The sequence below is a fragment of the Ipomoea nil genome, unplaced genomic scaffold (genome assembly GCF_001879475.1).
Source record: "Ipomoea nil cultivar Tokyo-kokei standard unplaced genomic scaffold, Asagao_1.1 scaffold2939, whole genome shotgun sequence".
In the NCBI taxonomy this organism is placed as follows: Eukaryota; Viridiplantae; Streptophyta; class Magnoliopsida; order Solanales; family Convolvulaceae; genus Ipomoea; species Ipomoea nil.
In genome coordinates this window covers 537195-558842 of record NW_017619367.1, presented here as the reverse complement: position 1 = coordinate 558842, position 21648 = coordinate 537195, and the positions used below count along the sequence as shown (strand labels likewise).

The following is a 21648-nucleotide window of genomic DNA, read 5'->3' as shown; positions in this document are numbered from 1 at the left end:
ATCAATAACGCCTTCGCCTTCACTGAGGCTCGAACTCACAATCTTCCAAATAGAAAAGTCTAACTCGGGTATCATTAGACCACATAGTCTTGGTTAAAAGGTTGGATAGTTAAATATCAATACTTTACATTTGTTCTAAGTTATGAGTTTTTAACGTTTTGTAAGCATTGCACTTAAGTCGTCTCAACAATATAATAAAGTTCTTCGTCTCATCTTCTTGTAACGTGCCCAGGCTCCAGGGGCAAATTATGTTGTGAATCCGCATCCATGTATGGTGCATACGGATACAAAAACGACGTTGTTTTATTAAAAACGTGCGTCCCACTTTTAAACAAAAATCTAATTTCGATTCTCAGCAACAAAATTATGTTGTGCATAATTTGAATTATATATCCAGAAACAATGAACTAAAAATCCAGAATCAATGAACTAAAAATTCATAATCAATGAACTAAAAACCCAGAATCTATGAACTAAAAATACAGAATTAATGAACTAAAAATAAAGAATGAATGAACTAAAAATGCTAATGAATGAACTAAATATCCATAATGAATGAACTAAATATCCAGCATGAATGAAAAAAATCAGTTTCGATTTACGTTTAAATATCCAGAATCAATGAACTAAAAATCCAGAATCAATGAACGAACTAAAAATCCAGAATCAATGAACGAACTAAAAATCCAGAATGAACGAACTAAAAATCCAGAATGAACGAACTAAAAATCCAGAATCAATGAATGAACTAAAAATCCAGAATCAAAGAACGAAATAAAAATCCAGAATCAATGAACGAACTAAAAATCCAAAATCAATGAACTAAAAATCCAGAATCAATAAACTAAAAATCCAGAATCTATGAACTAAAAATCTAGAATGAATGAACAACATAATGCTGTTGAGGGGAATTAAAACTAATTTTTTTTAAGTGGGACGCGCGTTTTTAGTCAAAACGACGTCGTTTTTTGCATCTGTATGTACCATGCATGGTGCACACGGATGCACAGCATAACGATCCGGCTCCAGGAGTACTCTCGACCAAAAAAAGTTGAGCTATAAGTGTGTTGTGTGTACAATTTTATGAAATTAATTGATTGTATCGAACTTTACAAATTGCAAAATTCTTTGACATTGTTTGTATGGTTTTTGTTCTAATTCGGCCTATGAACTCGTTAGTTCTCGCGGGATGATTGCATGGTAATTGCCCGAAGGTTCATATGTATGTATATGCGTGTATATATAACGAAGTAAAGGGAGAAAGAAGAAGAAGAAGAAGAAGAAGAAGAAGAAGAAGAAGAAGAAGAAGAAGAACACCAAATGTAGGGCACAACAACCATGTCATTTCATTAAGCTTTCAACCATATATATAGTGATCCATACAACCTTTCAACTCTTCAACATAAATAAGGGATTAAATGAAAGGCAAATGAAGGGTCTCATGGTTTAATGACCATCAATATAAAATATTTATAACACTCTCCCTTGACCATTAAATAACTATACTCATGCCTCATTAAAAACCTCGCTAGAAAACCCAGTGAGAAAAAAACTAGACGAGGAAAAGAGTACAGGAAGTATATTAAACCATTGTGTTGCACCGGTTGCCTCATTAAAAACCTTAGTCTAAGAAAATCCAATAGGGAAAAACTTAGCTAAGGGAAAAAAAAAAAGTGCAACCATATGCCTTTAGAGCATAATCTTCAAGATTTTAAAGGTCTTCAGGACTATCCACTCAAGTGCACCTACATCGATTGCCTCATTAAAAACCTTAGCCTAAGAAAACCCCATGGAAAAAACTTAGCTAAGGGAAAAAGAGTACAACCATATGCTCGGAGCATAATCTTCAAAATTTCAAAAGTCCTCTAGATTGTCCATTCTAGCACAGCTAGGGGTTGTCGCTCCCTCTGAAGATAACAATCTTCTAAGCCAATGCATCCCAATTTTATAAACATATTACTGAAAAGTGGATGTAGGCAGAGACTTAGTGTACATATCTGCAAGATTATTCACTAGGGTGAACTTTCTCAACAAGAATTTTACCACTCTTCTGGAGTTCATGTGTGTAGAAGGACTTAGGTGCAATATGTTTTGTAAGGTTCCCCTTAACAAACCTATTACTTGCTTGGGCAACACAATCTTTATTCGTCCTCATATGGGACATTGGGAGCAAAACATAGCATAACCATTTTGGGACTTGGCATCATAGGGATCAAATAAAAGAGCCAGTACCCAAGTAGCCCAACAAAACCACATATTGGTTTCTCACATAAACGTCAAATTCTTTGTACCTCGAAAATGCTGGAAGGATATGTTAAACACAATTCCAATATTTAATTATAGATTGGGAGCACTAAATGTTGCTACCAATTTCATCGCAAATTCAATATCAGGCCTGATGCGACTATGGAACTTCTAGTTCTATAATAGTGCTTCAATAACAACGAAGTAATGGACTTCTAGTCCCAAAATATCCTCATTATCATCTTCGAGTCTAAATGGTCCTTTATCTATTTCAAGAGATTATTGGATAGCCGTTTGTGTGATAAGTAAATAATATTTATCCATATAAAACATCTTCAAGATATTTTTCAAGTAGGCTAACTGGTGTATAAAACTTCTTCAAGGAGAAGCTCGATCTTCAAGTCGAGACAATACTTGGATTTCCAAGTCTTTTATTTCAAAACTCCGTATTTTGGTATGAACTGATATCACCAAGCTCTCTATGTGATTCAATGATATTTAAACCGTCAATATCGACTGAGATGATAAATAAATAAATCCATTAGCAATTCGATAACGAACACATAATGGTACATATTATTTGCATATTCCTTCTTCGGGAGGAAAACACTCAGTCAATAATATTCAAGTCATACAAAGATTTTAGTAGTTTAATGATACACATTGCCATTTTCGCTTTCTTCATTTCAAAAGTGCTGAATCCATCAGGGATTTACAAATAAATATTAGCATCTAATGACCCATAAGTTTACGGTCATGACGTTCATCAACTCCATATCTAAACTCATAATTCACTGCCAATAATGTTAATTTACGGAACGTAATGCCATTTGTTATGGGAGACAACATTTGATCAAAATCAATTCAAAGTCTCTGTGTAAACCCTTAAGCTACCAGTCTCGCTTTATATCATACCACCATATTGTTTGTATTTCTCTTTTGTGCAAACACCCATTTGTAACCTTCAGGGTTAACATTAAATGGTGTACATGTTATAAAGAGAATACAGTTTTAGGAAGCTGAGTTGTACATGCCTTAATTTCTCTTTTATACATTAAAAAATCAGGACACTACTGGTGCCTAGCTCTGGATCCAGATTCTCATATATTGAGAGCAATTTATAAAGACAATTCTGTTGTCGACAACTATAACATTTTTATTAAATTTCTCCCATATATATAAAATAATTGCGATTTCTAATTCAACCAGACTCTAGACATTTGCTAAAGATATTTTTATCTAGTTGTTCCGCATCCTCAGTATTATGATTTTGGGTGCACCTATAATTTTACTAGGGTTTTTCGCTTTCTGGGCGAATGTCTTCAGGACATACTTCTTTAAGAGATTTCAAGAGTGACGAAATTTTCTACTAGCTTTAGCTTTCCGCGGATTCTTGTCTTTTATACCAACATGTCTCCACGCTTCTAGCATTAGGAGCATTGGTAGATACATACAGTCCAAGTTGAGGAAGATATATAGGACCTAGTCACTCTTTTATGATCAATATATGTATTGGTAGATTAATTATCTTCTGAACTTCCAGTTCAGTTTACTTCTTCTGAACTTCTAGTTCAGTCTACCTAGTACGTGGATTTAAATATTGTTTTAAATTTGAACTTTTATCTCCCCCTAATACCGTGAAATGACCTTCATAAAGTGTGTAGTCAGCGTACCTAATTATATATTGATCCCTTATCATGGGCTCTAATGATTTAAATAATAGACGGAGGGTTATAATCAACATATACATGCCCAAAAAAGGTTCGCTATGGTGGTGATATAGGAAAAACACTACACATTGTGAATAAAACGCAGATGAGAAATGTTTGGTTTTATACCACGTACTAGGTTCTACGGGGAATAATTATGATATGCAGTAGGTCAGATTGTGACAACCACAATAGCAAATAAAACTGATGTCCCCAACAAGAAAATATATAATTACCCAAGGTGACCCACTAGTTCATGTTATACTATAAAATCATTTGGGTCTATAAAGCCTTTAAAAGTGTATCGCAACATATGAAGTACCCAAAACATATATGCAATCATCTAAGCGTAACATATATAATCAGATATGAAAGCATACATATCAAATGATATTATAAGGGTACACAACAATCATAGGGAAGCTGGGAAGCTTGTCAAATAAAATAGATCTTCAAGATCTCCCAAAAATCTTTATCCTCAACTTTCCATTAGTTCACTCACTGGTTTGGGAATTGCTTCGTGCAAATTCACATGATATAATTCACTCCCTCATTTGCTTCGGGCAAACTGATATGAAATAATCCATTCCCTCGTTTACTTCGGGCAAACTGATATGATACCATTTTCTTCTATCTTTCAAACCAATGACATTTAAATCAATCATATCATGTATGACATTAGTCGAGGATCATTCTTATAAAGGGCTATACCACTCCTTAAATAATACATAATTGCACTAAGCCATATTCGGAGAGGGATTTGTCATGTTGACATCTTAAATTTAGTCAAAAGATGATTATCATAATTTATTGATAATAGCAATCCTTCTAGGATTGATAATAATTCAATTTTGAATTAGCAACCAGTCAATTTCATACAAGAGTCATGTTGCATGCATGAGAAAAATTTTCATAAATAAGCATGAAAACAAAGAGAACTCCGAGAAGTAAACTTTCAGAATAGTCACTCTTCAAATAGTCAATTCGAGTAGTAAAATCAGCAAAGTAAAATCACTTTGCACTCATAATAATTTGTGTCCAAAAATAACTTTTGGAGTTATATACTTCTCGACCATGCAATCAATATTGTGGTCATGAATTAACTTTTTGGGTGCTTCAGGCATAAACTAATTTCTCGGATGCTTCAAACATGTGCTAACTTCTCAAATGTTTCAAGCATGAGCTAACTTCTCGGATGCTTCATGCTTCAGGCATGAACTAACTTTTTCCGCCATGAATATATTTTCATGCATTGTTCAAAATATTATTAGGACACCAATCATTTCTTCATCAATTGCTCATCATCATTTCATTATCATCATTTATCGCAGTATTTGCTTCAGGCAAATTAGCTAGAATCATCAAGATGAGATGCATTCTTCGACGATCAAATGCTTTGGTGTGCGGCACGTAGAGACAAATTCCATTCACACCCATATTGATGGCAAACCTGCTTCTGGCTAGAATTTTGCTTCGATGGATTTGGTCGTCCTTGATTATCTTGATCACTTTGCTTCTTATTTTGAGCTCGAAACTCATACCACACCAGTCATAATCTTGACCGCAACCTCTTATAAAGTTGCTTAACTGGGCAACATTATGTGTTTCAGGCACCAGTCCAAAGACAACCATAATTGCATTATGCTTCTTCATCAACAAATGGTTGCGTTTCTTAGCCACAAGGGCTGTGAAAATCAGCTTATAATGTTTCTCATAATTTGTTATCATGTACTGTTGCTGGAGTACAAAATTACTTTGATGAAAAGTTAACAATGTCTTTTCAATTAAATATTCCTCTGAAACTTCTTGTTTAGAGTTTCACTTGCGAGACTATTTTGTGCATAGCTAAATTATAGTTAATCACTGACTTACATTATAATCTCAAAATTAAATATGAGATTAAAATAGTCAAAATGTGTCTGAGGAAGAACATTTGATGACTTTTGGTCGGGATAGTCCTTTAGGGACTTCTATTAATTCAAGGGGTTCTTTTTCAATCAGATACTCATTTTTAAGATCGTGATTCAAGTGGTGATGTATGAAAATGAGAGCTTGTGCCTTCTAGGTATCGGTGCTCTGTGACTTAGCCACAAAAAATTTGACTCAATTCTTTAGATGCCGAATATATTTCAATATCCAGAGCCCAAGCTAAATTATTGCTTCATTCATAAGCAAGCTCAAAAAATTCACATTTGGCAATGGAAGACATGACCTACAAGATCATTATTTTCATGCAACTTTATGAAGCAGTGTGTGACAATGTTAGGAAAAACACTACTTGAAATACATGTTCAAATAATAGATGAAAAAACACCTTTTACATTATTGCATAGAAAGTTAATACGGAGTATTTCTAAAATGAAAGGCACACTCTTCAAAGAGAAGAGAAACATCATATAGTTGCATAAGAAATCCATCCTTTTCCTCCACAGGTACACAACTCCAATAATCACATAACTCAATTTATTCTTTATTGCTTCAGCCAGCAATTCATATCTCAATTGTACAATAACAGTCTTTCCTTTGAAGGTAGGTAAACTATTTCGATTGGTATAATAAAAATCAAAAGCCAATTAGATATGTAAAATAAACAAAATAAGAAAAGTCAAACACTTTCTAAATCCACTCCATTAACGATTCATAGATAAAACTACTAATATTCATAAATTGGGGAGAATACTCATTATGCAGAAACAAGAATTTAAAGTTTCAATTCATACCTGAAGACATCTATATAAGATCATTATGCACAAACAAAATCATAGATTCCATAATAAAATGGACAAGATATCACGCATACCGCTCAAAAGAGGCATTGGTTGTGTCACAAAAGGTGATCAAGTGGATGAAGTATTATTAGAAAATCTCGAATTCAATTCTTGTTAATTTTCTTTCGGTCGAGCTCATCGTACGTAGTCTTCTTAGTGATATTTATCTATCATGTGTGGTTTATGGACTACACATGAAAGGAGTTTAATTTACTCAGTGCACACCTTCGGATATCGGCTACAAGTTTCTTCCCTCATTTTTTATTTTTTATTTTAAAAATGATGACGAATTAACTTAGGGGGGTGTATTCAATCATGACTTTCATAGAGTTTTAAAGACTTTTATGAACTTTAAAAGTTTGGAGGTATTCAATTCAAACTTTTAGAGAGTCTTTAAAAGTCAGACAGTATTCAATCAAGATTTTAAAGAGTCTTTAAAAGTCGTGTGGTATTCGATTAAGATTTTTAAAGAGTCTTTAAAAGTCATGTGGTATTCAAAAAGTTATGAACTTTTGTAGACTTTTTAATTTTAAGACTTTTCCTTCTCAAATATAAATAGTTGAAATCCAACCATCAACCCCAATATTTCAAATTTTCTTTCTAACAATTTTGAATGTTTTCTCTTTCTATTTAAACTCTATTTTTTCTCTCTATTTAAACTCTATAAACCTATCTAAATTCAATAAAATTATTTTTTTCTTCATTATCCTATATTTTCCTCATACCTAAACTCTACCAATTTTTCTCTCTCCTAAACTTCAGAATCTTCTGTTAGAAATAATTATTTCCTAACAATGATTTATATAATAAAGGTTGTAATTCCATAAGGTACTCACGTTGATGATTAGTGATGTGTAAAAGCGGAATTACTGGGTGAAATTCCCTCCCTCTCATTCTGTTAAAATTTAAGTTTATAAGGGTTAAAAGATGTATAATGGATAAGGTTATGGGTCTCACAATCCTAAATGGATTTCTATTCCTAAAGGAGGTTCTCCATTCCTCTTGAAAGAGGGTTTTTCATCACATCTATAAATACCCAGGAAAACTCTAGGGATCTTAACGGTTTCAAATCTCTAAGTTTTCTAGTCTCCTTATCATCAGGAGGTGAATAAGGTATACGGATCAGAGAGGTAAAGCATTATATTCTTGATTCATTCAATTTAGAGATTACATCTTCAATGGAACCAAGTAAGTCTTATCCTTCCTATTTATTTAAAAGTCCATGATCATGAACATTGTTTAGTTGATTGATTTGATTTACATGCGATCATTGTTAATTGTGCTTCCGCATTTAAGTTATAGCGCATTAAGGATTATTTAACATTTGTATCAGAGTCTGCTTGTAAATTAATTAATCACTAAAATTAAGGTTCATGATGTTTGGGGATTTTTAATTATAAAGTTTTATTAATTATGGTCCAAAGAGTCCGCACTTCCGAAATTAATTGATTGACATTTATGGTTAAAATCCTGTGGTTGTGTTTTGTTGATGGAGAATTGAAGGCTGCGTACGCACAATTTCTTTTTTTATATAAATTGATTTGTATGATTAGTTTGGAACTGAATCAATGGAATTCAACATCAATATATATAATTCTTGTTTATCGTGCATGCACACTGTGAATCAACTGTTGACACATGGGAATTTGGGATCAATTGCTATATACGTACTGTGTATACGGCTGTTTATGTATTCGTTTAACATCAACGTGTTGTTTGTGCGTACTGGATATATAAATTTATATATATATGAATTCATTAAGCATGTTTACTTGGATATATGGATTTATTCATATATATGAATTCTATGTATGTACGTACTGTTTGTATATACATGATTGGAATGCTTTTTTGAGGGGGCTCCTTGTGCGCAGTGAGCATCGGTCTAGTCTCTGTGATTAATGTTCAGTTGAGTCACCATGATTTACAACTTCCCACCGCTCTGTCGTGCCGGGGTGTGGGGGGCCCTTAGGGTTGAGGTTCAGTCTTTTGGAAGAATGATTGGAATGCTTTTTTGTCTTATTATATGGGATGGTAATGACATGGCTATGTACGTACAGTTCAATTAACAAACATATATGGTTGGTATGTGTATACTGTAATGTATATATGTTTGGATTTGAATCATATGAAATCAAGAAACATCATGTTAGTTGTACTGTGTTCGTACAGTATATGATTCATATGTTATATGGTTTGTCTCTATCAAATCATGAATTATATGTTATAAGAGAACGACATATAAATTAAGGTTTATTTTGTTTGGACAATTAAATTGAGTCTATTTGGATTTATTTAAAGTACTAGTATTTGTCCCGTGCGCTGCACGGTATATAAATTGAAAAGTATCAAGTTTATGGATGTTATATTATAAATTGTGTGCAATAATCAGGTTAAAATTTATAATATATAACTTAATTGTGTTTGGAAATTGAACAAAAAAAAAAAAGAGATGTAAATGTATATTATAAATGGTTGAAATTAATGTTATGATATCAAAAAAAAAAAAAAAAAAAAAAAAAATCTTTACAAAATTACAAATTATTGAAAACTTCATGATATAGAACGTTAGTGGTTGATGTAGTAGTTGTACTTAGTCTTTTACTATCAATAATTTCAAACCATCTGGATTGTTAACCCGAGATGCAGCCACGTACAACTTGTCATGTACAAAAACCATGTACTAATTACCAATTTTTCATCAATTTTTTTTGGAATGCAATGGGTTTTACTTAATTGATTTGTGCCTAATTTTTAAGTTGACTTCATTTTTAAAGTTTGTACCATTGCTCAGTTTTCTAAAAAATCATTAATTCACAGCATACTCAATTTGAAAAATTAACTTCTAAGATCTATAAGTTGACTTCCTTATTCCTGACTGTTTTTACTTATAAATTCGAAGTTAATTTCTTGGGATGCAATTAGTTTTATTTAATTGATTTGTGTCAATTTAAGTTGACTTTAAGCAGTAAGTGTTCATACCATTGCTTAGTTCTATAATAATAATGTACTATAATGGAGTAATGTGATTTGCCGAAATCTTATGGCTTTATTATATAGTAGGATTGTGTGCAATAATTATAATTTAATTTATTATTTTTATACAGGAGTAAATAATAATTATAAAAATATATTTAAATTGCAAATTGAATCAAAAAAAAAAACATGTACCGACCTAGTTTGATCTCTGTACTAATTTTTTTTTTTTGATTTTTCAGACACATTATCAAGATCTGATGATTTTACCGGTAATTCATGAGATAGACTTATTGATTTCCATTTATGATGATACTTAACTGTTTAGGTTTTATGTTTCTAAATAAGACTAATTTTCGTATTAATATGTTGGGTATATACAGATCTGAAAATATATGAGATTTACTTTTAGATCTATAGATATGCCTAAAAACTCTTGTTTGACATTAATTGTCCCGTGCGATGCACGGATGAAACTTATACCGATTAAGTGAATATAATAATCTTATTTTTTATATGTAATATTTAAGCTTACCATTGTTTGAGTCGATGTTTATTTGTTATGGTTCAATAATCTCATCAAAATTTGGTAAGTCTAGTAAGTCTGGTAAGTATGGCAGTATGCTAACCTTTGAATCAAAGATATAGTAAATTGATAAAACATAATTTATCCACCTTGTTGTTATAAATTCTTATTTATGGACATTATTATGGCATTGATTACTTGATTTGTAACTGTTGTAACAGTCATTTGTATAGATTATATATATGATGTATACGGATATACTGAGATGATGAATACAAGAGATGATTCTCCCTTTCTACCTTTCTCCCTATTATGATTTTACTTTTAACACGTAATCAGCATAGATGCTTTACTAATGGATTATTGGCTTTGATCAGAGGGAGTACGATCGTGAGATGTCGCAGTCACCTCTCCTCTCCGCTTCTATCTCAATTCAATTCACCATACATCGATCGAACATGGAAGTAGTTCATCACATACCAATTGAGATCATTCGCCAGATTCTTTTCAACTTGGAGGTAAAAGCTGTGGTCCAATGTGAATGCGTATGCAAAGAATGGCGTTCCATCATACAAGACTCCGATTTTAAGCTCTCCTACCGTGGACCGAAGCGAGTGATTGTACAGTACACAGCAGCCCATCCCCGGTGGAGAAAGTAGTGTAATCCTTGGAATGGGAATATATCATTGATGATTGTCTCTGCGTGGCTCTCGAATTGGAAGAATTGATACAAGTCTTGGTTATGAAGGAATATGGAGTGGAGAAATCATGGGTTAATTATTCGTGAATGTATGCTCGCCGGAGGCGATCTCTCGCATAAGGGTCGACGATCAGCCCCTACACAAATCATCGGCGATCAACCATCCCATTCGTGATCGATCGCCGTCAAGAAACACAGATCGAGTCTTGACCCGGTGAGACACTTCACAAATCATCACGGTCTTCATCGACGAAGCCGTTCCCGGCGATCCAACCAGTTGATCAAGGATCAAGTGGTAGGGATGGACTTGTCTCGTTGCTGCGATCCTCCTCCGATGGTTTGATTATTGATCAGCCACCAACGTCTTCCGCCGATTGGTCCGATTGTTGATCGCACATAGGGGGCGATGAACCGTTGTCAACAGCCGCCATCTCGGACCCGGCGAACTGGATTGGCGGATGACGGCCGTGATGCAGCGGTAACTCACTCAGGTCCAAGGCGCTGTCGGTTTGAATGGAGTACATGATGGATGGGAGCCTTCAAGAATCTTTGGTAATCTGCCGCCTGACTCTGGAAGATGTCTACCAGGGTGCTAGAGTCCAATAATTAATTTCTACTATGCATATATGTTATTGAGGTAAAAATTTCCTTAGATTGCCAACCCTTGTTTCATTAAGTCTCATGATTAATTTGCCACTTGCAATGTCTGAAGCTTGTTATTGGGAGCATGTATGTGCCTTATTAATTTGCCGCTTACAATGATTAATTTGCCTGTCAACAAGCTTTAAGTTTATGATTTCTCCTTGTTAAGATGTTCTTCTGGAATTTCAGAAAAATTCATTGATTTGGGGAAATTCACCCAGTAGTTAAATCTCCCTTCTGGTGCTAAGCTGCCCTTTTAAGCTTTGTAGTTTTTGCTCACATGATGAGATATATTGCTTTATCAATGGGCATTTGTTAATTGTTTTCTAATTGTGAGATATATGGCATGCACTTTAACATCTTAAAATTAGGTGTTTTTTTTGTGTGCCTTATTAGGGGCTTTGTGCATGTAGTGGCAGTCACAATTAATATTCCCTTTGTTAATTATGGTTGATTATTCGAATGAATATCTTGAAACCACTTCCTTGAATATGCATTTTTTTTGGGGTGTCTCCGTTAAAAGAAAAGGGAAGAACACTCTACTCTAATTGAACTAGTTGGCTGTATGCATATGATATATGATATATATGAGGTTTTGTTTTAATCTTGCAATGATAATTGACTGGCACAGCATTTACGAAGCATCACAATATTTGTTGTGCACTGATGACATTGAATTTGGTGAGGTGATAATTGCTTTGTGGTTGTCATATATATATTTCAATATGCAACTCGTTATGCAAGATGTGCTCTCTGCTATTTCAATGATCATAGTCACCATGTTTTAACCTCATGAGCAAGTTTTAAATGAGTTCTGAGAATATTCTTTTTTATCATAATGTATGGCCTTATTAGTATACTCTTTAATTTGGGTTAACAAAGAGTTTATAGCGTTCTGTTGAATTGCATGCATGCCTGTAAGCTGGTCGGGCTCATGCCAGAACTCAATGAAATTATGAATTTGCTATTAAGAGTAGTTATGATGGGTTTTTAAAATGTCAATGGATTATTTGTTATAGCTCATAAAGATTAAGATTTATTAACACTTTGTGTTTAAATCTTAATGGGAGATAGCCCGGAAGGCACATCAAAGCCACTGTTTATTATGGGACAATCCCTGAAGGATTGTTTTGATCAACAAGTGGTCATAGTCTGAATTCTAAATATAGTTTTGCCCAGAAGGTAAATCAAGACCACTAATTTTATCTGTCACCCGTAATTTTGTCCAAAATCCTCAATTTAGATATTTGATCTAAAAAAGATCTATAGACCCTAAGTCAATCCCTAAAGGATATTTGTTGTATGCTATTTGGTGTATGCGGGTCTCATTATCAATGGTCGTATTGTACTATAGTAATAGTACATGAAAAATATACTAAGTGTTTTGAGTTATTTTTTTTTTAATTTTTTGAAAGAAACCATAAACTTAGTATTTTTTTGTGAGAATATACTCTCTGAGTTGAAATCTTCCCTACTTGGCAATATATTTGGCCATTATTGGGCTACTTTCTAATAAGGTTTGGAAGACCTCAAATGGGATTGATCTTTAAGGTGCCTAATGGCTCATGAATGAAGTTTGCATTTTCTATTTCTAATGCTATGATACTTTCTAAAAGTCAAAATTGACTCGCATAATGTTGGTTTGCCTGAAATAAACAAATTGTGTTTTTTTTTTACACAGTAATCACTGCTTGAAAATTCTGACCGGCGCAGTTTGAAAATTAAATTCGTGAAAAATACTTGTTGAACTCCTTTTGGCATGAAATATTTTCTGGAGAACCTAGACTCGTGATATTTGATGTCTGTAAAAATATTTTGTTAAAAATATTCTTTGGTTATTCCAGAAAAATTTGTAAAGTTTTGGCAGTGTGCTGCCAATTATTTTTCTGCCTGGAGCAATGTTGGGAAAATTTTTTAGAAAAAATACTTCCACACCTTGGATTGATATGAAAAGTTTTATGTACGTTCTAGACTTTCTGAATTACATATCTGCCAAATTTTATGTCAAAATGTGTTACCGTTTTCCCCCAGAAAATTCTGCAATCCAGGTCAAAATTCTGAAAATTTTCTGCCGTTTTCAGCTTGTATATCTTGCTATTTTGTGATGTTTTCATGCTGATATGAAACTATGAAATAAAATGAGAGCTTGCTTGGAAAAGTGCTATTTTTGACTCCCCGAAATAGGAATGAATGGGCCCGGCAACAAACATGTGCTCATTATTCTTTGGCGAACGGTACTTCTCTCATTTTTCTAATTTATGAATTAATAAACAATATCTCTTGTCATGTCATGCCTTGTGTGTACCAAACATGATACTCTTTATTTAATGGATGTGCATGACTTATTTGAGAGTTTAGTGTCCAAGACATAAGGGACAATTATATCACATGCTATTGCATGCTTCTCTTTAATTGACAACTTTTAGCATATAATCTCTTGATTAGGCTCATATAAGAGCTTTTGTTATTTCTTGTTGGCAATTAATTATTTGCTATAGGCCATAGCTATTGAGATTCATCACCCAATTTATAAGTGTGGCAATATCATGAATTCTCAATATGGTTAGGTTGCACCTGTCGTTGCTAAACCTTAGCTTGCATGTGATAATAGTTAAAGGCTATGACATGTTTACAGTGCTAGTTTCTGCTATAGAAACTTTTTGACATGAGATTTGGGCATATGATATTTAAATTTATAGCCCTCATTGTTTTGTATATTTATTTGCCCAGAAGGTAGTTTAAGGATTTTAATTCTCTAAGTCACCATTTTTAGGATGAAACGTGACGATAAATTCCTGACCAAAAATGGTCCACATATCTCATCAATCCCTGAAGGATTGCTATGACGTTACTATGAGTCAAGTTCTTTTTACCCAAGTCTAACTCAATGCATATCACAAATCAATCCCTCAAGGATTGCTATACCCCCCTTTTCACCTAGTACGTGGTTTCAGAAGTAACATTTTCCTATCTGCGTTATTTTTTTTTGCGCATTCTATTTTATATCACCACCACAACGTACCTCTAAAAGGGCTATCAAAGAAACCTCCGTCTATTGATTAAAATACTGAAAGCCCATGATAGGGGATCAATACATATAATTGGGTACGTTGACTGCATTCCTAATGAAGATTGTTTCTCGGCATTAGGGGGAGATAATATACTACTCCGTAGCTTTTTGGAATGCCAAGAAATTTCATAAGAATAAAAACATCTTCATTATTTAAATCCATGTACTAGTTAGATTGAACTGGGAGTTCAAAAGATAATCTATTTGCGATTTTAGCAAATAATCTGCCAAATACATCTATTGATCATAATGATCATAAAAGAAGTGACTAGGTCCCATATCCTTGGACCAAACATATCTATCTATACTCCTTGACACTATAAGTGTAGGAGATCTATTGGTGAAAGAGATATGGATCATAATACTAGATCTAGTAAAGAAATATTGTCACTCTTGAATAGCGATGTCCTGCAGACGTTCGTCCAGATGACGAAAAACCCTGGTAAGACTTATTGGTGCACCTAACAAACGTAATACTAGGGATGCGGAACGACCAGATCAAAATATCTTCGGAAAATGTTTAAAATCTGTTTGTTTTAGAAATTGCCATTACTTTTACAAATATGGGAGTTTTACAAAAAGGTTATAGTTGTCGACAACACAATTGCCATTACAAATTGCTCGTTATATGATAATCTGGATCCAGAGTTAGGCACCAGAAGTGCCATGACTATTTAATATATAAAGGAGCAATTAAGGCATAGCTCGACTCGCTAATATGAATAAATTCTCTTTATAACAATACACCATTAAGCGTTAACCCTGAAGGTTACAAATGGGTGTGTGCATGAAAGAGAAGTAAGAATAACAAGGTGATATGATATGCAACGAGTTTGTAGCCTATGGGTTCACGCAGAGACCCTTAATTGATTTTAATCAAATATACTCTCCTACGGTAAATGGCATTAAGTTCCGCTACATAATACAATTGGCAGAATAATAAATTTAGATATGCAGTTAAATTTATCTTGAGAAATCCCTGATGGAATCATAATTCTCGAAATGAGGATTTTTAAGTATTATTATGTGTCATTATTTACTCTTTAAAGGGTTACGAATGGAGTTAATATCCTCATTGAAGGAATAATATGTACCATTGTGTACTCGATAAAGGGTTGATAATGGACTTATTTATTACTTATTATCTCAGTCAAGATTGATAGTGTAAACATCTATGGTATATATATAAAGAGCTTGATAATGTCAGCTCATGTTTAAAGACTGAGACTTTTGAAATAAAAAGCTTGTGAAAGCTATAAGTATTATCTCGACTTGAAGATCGAGTTTTTCTTTGAAGTTTTTTTTTTTTTTTATATATACACCAGTCAGCCTACATCTAAAAATGCTTTTTCACATGTCTATATGCATATAAGTGTCATGTTTTCATCAAACTAAAGGTTGCCTAATAATCTCCTGAAGCAGATAAGGAACCTTTTTGGACTCGAAGTCCCTTACTTCATTATCGTTGGAGCACCATTATAGAACCAGAAGTTCCATAATTGCAACATATTTACGATGAAATTGATAGCAAAATCTAGTGCCCCCCTACAAATGAAGTACTTGAATAATGATTAACATATCCTCCAGTATCTTCGAGATACAAAGAAATGACATGTATGTAAGAAACCATGATACTATTTTAATAGGCTACTTGGGTACTGGCTATTTTGTTTGATCCCCGCCATGCCAAGTCCAAACTGGTTATACAATGAATTTTCCTAAATGTTCAAAATGATGACAATAACACTTGTGTTGCACAAATGTTATATTAGCTCTAGAAGAGCCATAAGATTATTGTACACTACTCTAGTGACAATCCAGAAGATTTGTCCAATCCATCTCTTAAAAATTTGAAATATATATAGAACTTGAAGATTGTTATCTTCAGGGGGAGACTGGAAGTACATTTACTCGAATCAATCCAGAAGATTAAACATTGAATGTAAAATCCTGAAGATTAAGTCATAAAAGACTAACAGTTGCGCACTATTTGCAACACATAAATACATAAATATCATGTACTCTTTTCCTCACTAGTTTTCTCCCATTGGGTTTTCTAGTGTGGTTTTTAACGAGGCATGAGTATGATATAGTAATGACAATGAGGAAAAGTTGCAAAATAATTGCTTAATGGACAAACCCCAAAATCCTGAAGATTATGCGGTTTGCGCCCTGAAGGCTTATGGTTGTACTCTTTTTCCCTTAACTAAGTTTTTCCCACAGGGTTTTCTTAAGTTAAGGTTTTTAATGAGGCGACCAATACAATATATGTTCTTACATATATCATGTACTCTTTTCTTCAACTAGGTTTTTTCCCACGTGGTTTTCCTAGTGAAGTTTTTAATGAGGCATGAATATATTTAAACATACTATCTATTGTACTCTTTTCTTGTCTAGGTTTTTCCCACAGGGTTTTCCTAGCAAGTTTTTAATGAGGCAAGATCGTGGTGTTATAATGTCCAAGGAGGAGTGTTATAAATTCTTATTTATGGACATTATTATGGCATTGATTACTTGATTTGTAACTGTTGTAACAGTCATTTGTATAGATTATATATATGATGTATACCGATATACCGAGATGATGAATACAAGAGATGATTCTCCCTTTCTACCTTTCTCCCTATATGGTTTTACTTTTAACACTTCTCTAATAATCATAACTATCCTAAAAATACTATTAATAGGCATACTAATAATCCTAATTATAAACCTAACAGTCAAAATTAGCATTATTAATTTTTACGCCATATATTAGAAATTAGTTTAGTGGATAGGGTGGGAGTCAAATTTAGTGTTACTGTCTGAAATTGTCGAGAAGCTTCGTTATCCATTTCCAGATTTTTGTTTCTCTCTACCTCCATTCACGATGAAGAATACATCAAACTTCTCTCTAAAAATCTGGCTAGATTTTTTGCTTAATCTTGCGATTCTGAGTGTCTAATGGGCATAACTGTTCAAAAATATTTGATTTTAGAACAGATCTTTGAATCTGATGTTTGCTGTTTACACTACTTAGCTAGGTTTCATTCTTGAAGTTTTGTTTTCGAGATTCACCGTTCGCCAAAACCGAAACCAAAACCGTCTCTAGGGAGTTCGCATCATCCAATTCCGGCATAAGCTTGCGCGATTGAATCCAGTCGCACTCAATTTAGGTAAATGTTCTAACTCTATGCTTAATCTATGTATTTTTGTTCGGAATTTGAAATAAATATTGTAGATTCTGTAATCGGGAAGGAATAAGCTTAATGCACTACTATTCATACTGACCTAGTTAGAGATTTGACATTTTGTGTTTATGTTTTTCAGGTGTATGTTGGGATATCGCTAATTTTATCACCGATTTGCTTAAGATGAGTTCTTTCATTTGTAATTTTGGCCATCTGTTTATATATTCATGAAATCTGGTATGAATAAACTTAATACGCTACTATTCACGGCGACCTTGTTAGAGATCTGTTCTAATAGTAAACTGTTTTCAGGAGCATGTTTGGATAACTCTAATTCCTCACAGCTTGATTCATGCTAGAGACAAAACTATATTGGTTACGGGTAAGTTATCGAAGACTTGAAGTTAATTTTTTGTGACTTACTTTCTGTTTTAGGTTGTAAAGGTGTGCAGTGTGTACCGAGATTTACTTTCTTATGTGGTAGTTTTCAGTCATACATAAAATTTTTTTATTGAAATGAACAATGCATGCTACTTTACTTTTCTTTATGAACAATGCATGCTACTTTATGTTCCCCCATATTTTGACTTTAAATTATTTTTTTTGATATTTCTGCAAAAGAAACTAACATGTTTTTCCCCTAAGGGATGGCAAATGATGAATACTCAATTCCGATGCCCATGTTTTATAGAAAAAAACATAAATAAACTATTAATATACATAAAATGTAAAATTGCACCATTATACAATAAAAATTTGCCAAATTATTGTGTGGACCATAACAAAAAAGTATATTTTTAATATATTAAATGTACATTTTAATATATTAAAAATATATTATTTTTGTATTAAATATACATTATTTTATAACTTACGAAATATGGTCCACACAGCTTGTGTGGATCATGGTCCACACAATAATGATTGTAAAATTTTGCACAATAATAATTAGGCCTATCAATATAATTAAACAATAAGGTCTATGTATATTATGTTTTCATATACTAATACAATATGTACTTAATCATCCAAGCCCATTCTGGTGGCCCAATCTTCTGACCCAATCCAAATTTCATACCCAACCCAAATCAATGGAACATTTAAGCTATTTTGGCATTCATCTGTGACCTTATCGCCGACGATTCACCTTCTTTTTCCTCTCTCTCGAACATTCTACTGTTCTCTATCTCTTGGTCTGAATGTCTCAAATCAAACCTCTAATCTCAACTCTACGACCAATTTTCGGTTGTAGAAGGCTGTAAATGTGTTTGTCGAGGTTTTATATGCTAGTAATCGTTCTCTACATCACTGTCTTTAACTTGTATCCTAAAATCGTGAATCTGATAGGCTAAAAATTAAACCCTAGTTCGTCGGCGATGTTGGATTTGTCGGCCATGTTCGCATTCAGCTCATCATAAACATGAAGTATTACCATGTTCGCGATGTTGATTTCAAAACCTAATTCCAGAAAACCCTATGAGATAAGTGATTCTGGTCTATCTATTTCTACTTACTTATTTCGATTTGATTGACTATTTTGTTTTGCATGTTAGTCAAAATTAGATTTCTGTAAAACCCTATATACATACTTTCGCGATTTTGTATCAGAACAAATGTACAGTAAATTTCCGTTTGTAAAATGAAGAAATTACTAACAATGTATTTTTTTTTTTTGTTTTTCAGAGCAAAAAGATGGAGGCTACAACATTGGTAAAATCAATCTAAGCACTGCTACTATATAGAACACATCATAAAGTAAGCCTCAAAAATGAAACTCCATTTATTTTGCAACCATCCAGTTTTTGGTTAATCTTCATTAGGGCAGATGATGAATGTAAAAAGTGTGATCAGTACTTCATAAATTTTTAGTTATCCAGTTCCTGCCATCAATTTGAAATTCTCTTAACTGTTAGTTACATTTGTTTCTTCTTAATGAATTTAAGTTCTTAGAAACTTAAAACTTAATTACATAGATAATTTTATTACTTAATTATACAGAAAGAAAATTACATACAGCGAGATAGATACATTTTAAGTACTATAGTGACTCCTTACATCGAAATCTAGAATTCTAGATACATTATAACTACTAACTATAGTTCTGATCTGTCTTCACTTGATTCCAGCTTTAGTTGTCATTCATTTTAGTACAGAATGTTGATATAAACACCATTGTTCCTAGGAAAATGGAAAAGTATTAGTATAAGCTTGTAATTAAGCAGTAATTTAAAATAGGATGGTGTACTTACATCTGCATTTTGACACTGCTAAAATCACAACTTGAAAACAGTGTGAAAAACAAAAATACATAGGACAAAAATAAAAACACAAATATAGTTAAAAAAAAGTATATTTTTAAACTTCATAGAATCACACAAAATCATTTAAGTTTGTTAAATAAAAAAACAGATATATGTGCTTACACAACAACTTCAAACTCCTTTGGAATTTTGGAATTTTATGAATATATAAAGCTAATAAAATCACACATAGAAGAGTACAAATTAGTGTTTTAGCTAGAGTTCTATAAGTTTGAGTAAATAGGCAACTTATCTTTATTAGATCATTCTTGCCCCTTTGAAAGAAGCTTTCAGACTCCATAATCTCTCTGCATGCAAACCTTGATTTTCTCCCTGTGTTTATGTTCAGATGTAGGTAGCTCTGTAAACAAATTAAATAAGGTTTCTAGCTAATGAGGTAAAACTATGTGTGTTAGTAGACTGTAAGTAAAACATACCTGATACTGTAGAATCTTTACCCAATTTTGTCTGACCACATGCATAATCCAGAAAAAATATCAATACAATTGTCAAAAAAAAAAAAAAAAAAAAAAAAAAAAAAAAAAACAAACAGAAGTGCAGGTGTATAGAGCTTTAGCAGATGTGCAGGTGTATAGAGCAATTTTTTCCACTATGCTATAGGAAATCATAAATTCATATGCTTTTGTACTGTGTGTGATACTGTAATGTCTGTACAGATTATGCAATTCTTTGGGCTTATTTTAATAGCATTTTTACTGGATTCTATTTTTTTTCAAGAAAAAGTGAAAGAGGATGCAAAGCTTTACCAAATCTGCAGCCCAGATTTTGCAGCAACAACTACTGCTTCCCCTAAGCACATCCCCGTTCGTGAAGCTTCCCCTGCACATCCTTCTTGATGCTATTCATTCCAGCCTATCTCCTCTAAATACATGAACATCTTCGTCCAGACTTTGCGCTTCAACCCCTCCGTATCTATCTCCAATTGGCTGTGATATAAGACTTATTTATAATGTTGAAGTAGGTATAGATTTAATATAACAGATTTTGAATTTGAAATTTATCTCCAAACAATTAATGTTAGTCTAGTAGATTGTAATAGTCTTATTGGAATTTGTAAGCATGCTTTGTTTGTTGCAATAATCTGAACACAATAAATACATTCAATAGAGCTAGAGATATATATTTATTATTCTGAGCACAATAAATGTCTTTTGCAGTAATAATCTTACAAATCTCTATGTACCAAAATGCATTCACACACTTAGGCGGGAAAAATTTGTGGCTATTTCATTTTGCTTTAATATATATAGAGATAGAGATATAGAGATTATGGACTCACTTTAAATTTTAGGCTCATTTAATTTGTGTTTATATTTGAGTCTATTTGGGTTATTTAAAGTATTATGGATTTGCTTTAAATTCAAGGTTCATTTAATTTGGGTTTATATTTGAGCTGTTTGGTTTATTTAAGGCATTAAGGACTTGCTTTAAATTATAGGCTCATTTGAGATCAATTATGGTTGGAGGTTATATCCATTACTAATTTATATACATGTTTATAAATGAATTATTAGCATAAGGC

The 21648-nt window shown here is 32.9% G+C and overlaps 3 long non-coding RNA genes across 4 annotated transcripts; 1 reads left to right on the top strand and 2 right to left on the bottom strand.

Annotated features, from left to right (window-relative positions):
• Positions 1-8339: 8339 nt before the first annotated feature.
• On the bottom strand, positions 8340-20904 carry LOC109162327. The gene is made up of 3 exons (XR_002051073.1): positions 20823-20904; positions 12104-12107; positions 8340-8349 (listed from the first exon to the last, which is right to left on the bottom strand). It is a non-coding gene; the product is annotated as an uncharacterized LOC109162327 (long non-coding RNA).
• LOC109162326 lies at positions 17431-21261 on the top strand. Of its 2 annotated transcripts, none has more exons than XR_002051072.1 (5): positions 17431-17790; positions 17945-18042; positions 18118-18187; positions 19489-19560; positions 20844-21261. It is a non-coding gene; the product is annotated as an uncharacterized LOC109162326 (long non-coding RNA). The 2 variants fall into 2 exon arrangements; XR_002051071.1 differs by having other exon boundaries at positions 19153-19560.
• On the bottom strand, positions 19760-20657 carry LOC109162328. Its single transcript, XR_002051074.1, has 2 exons — positions 20543-20657; positions 19760-20466 (listed from the first exon to the last, which is right to left on the bottom strand). It is a non-coding gene; the product is annotated as an uncharacterized LOC109162328 (long non-coding RNA).
• Positions 21262-21648: the final 387 nt, after the last annotated feature.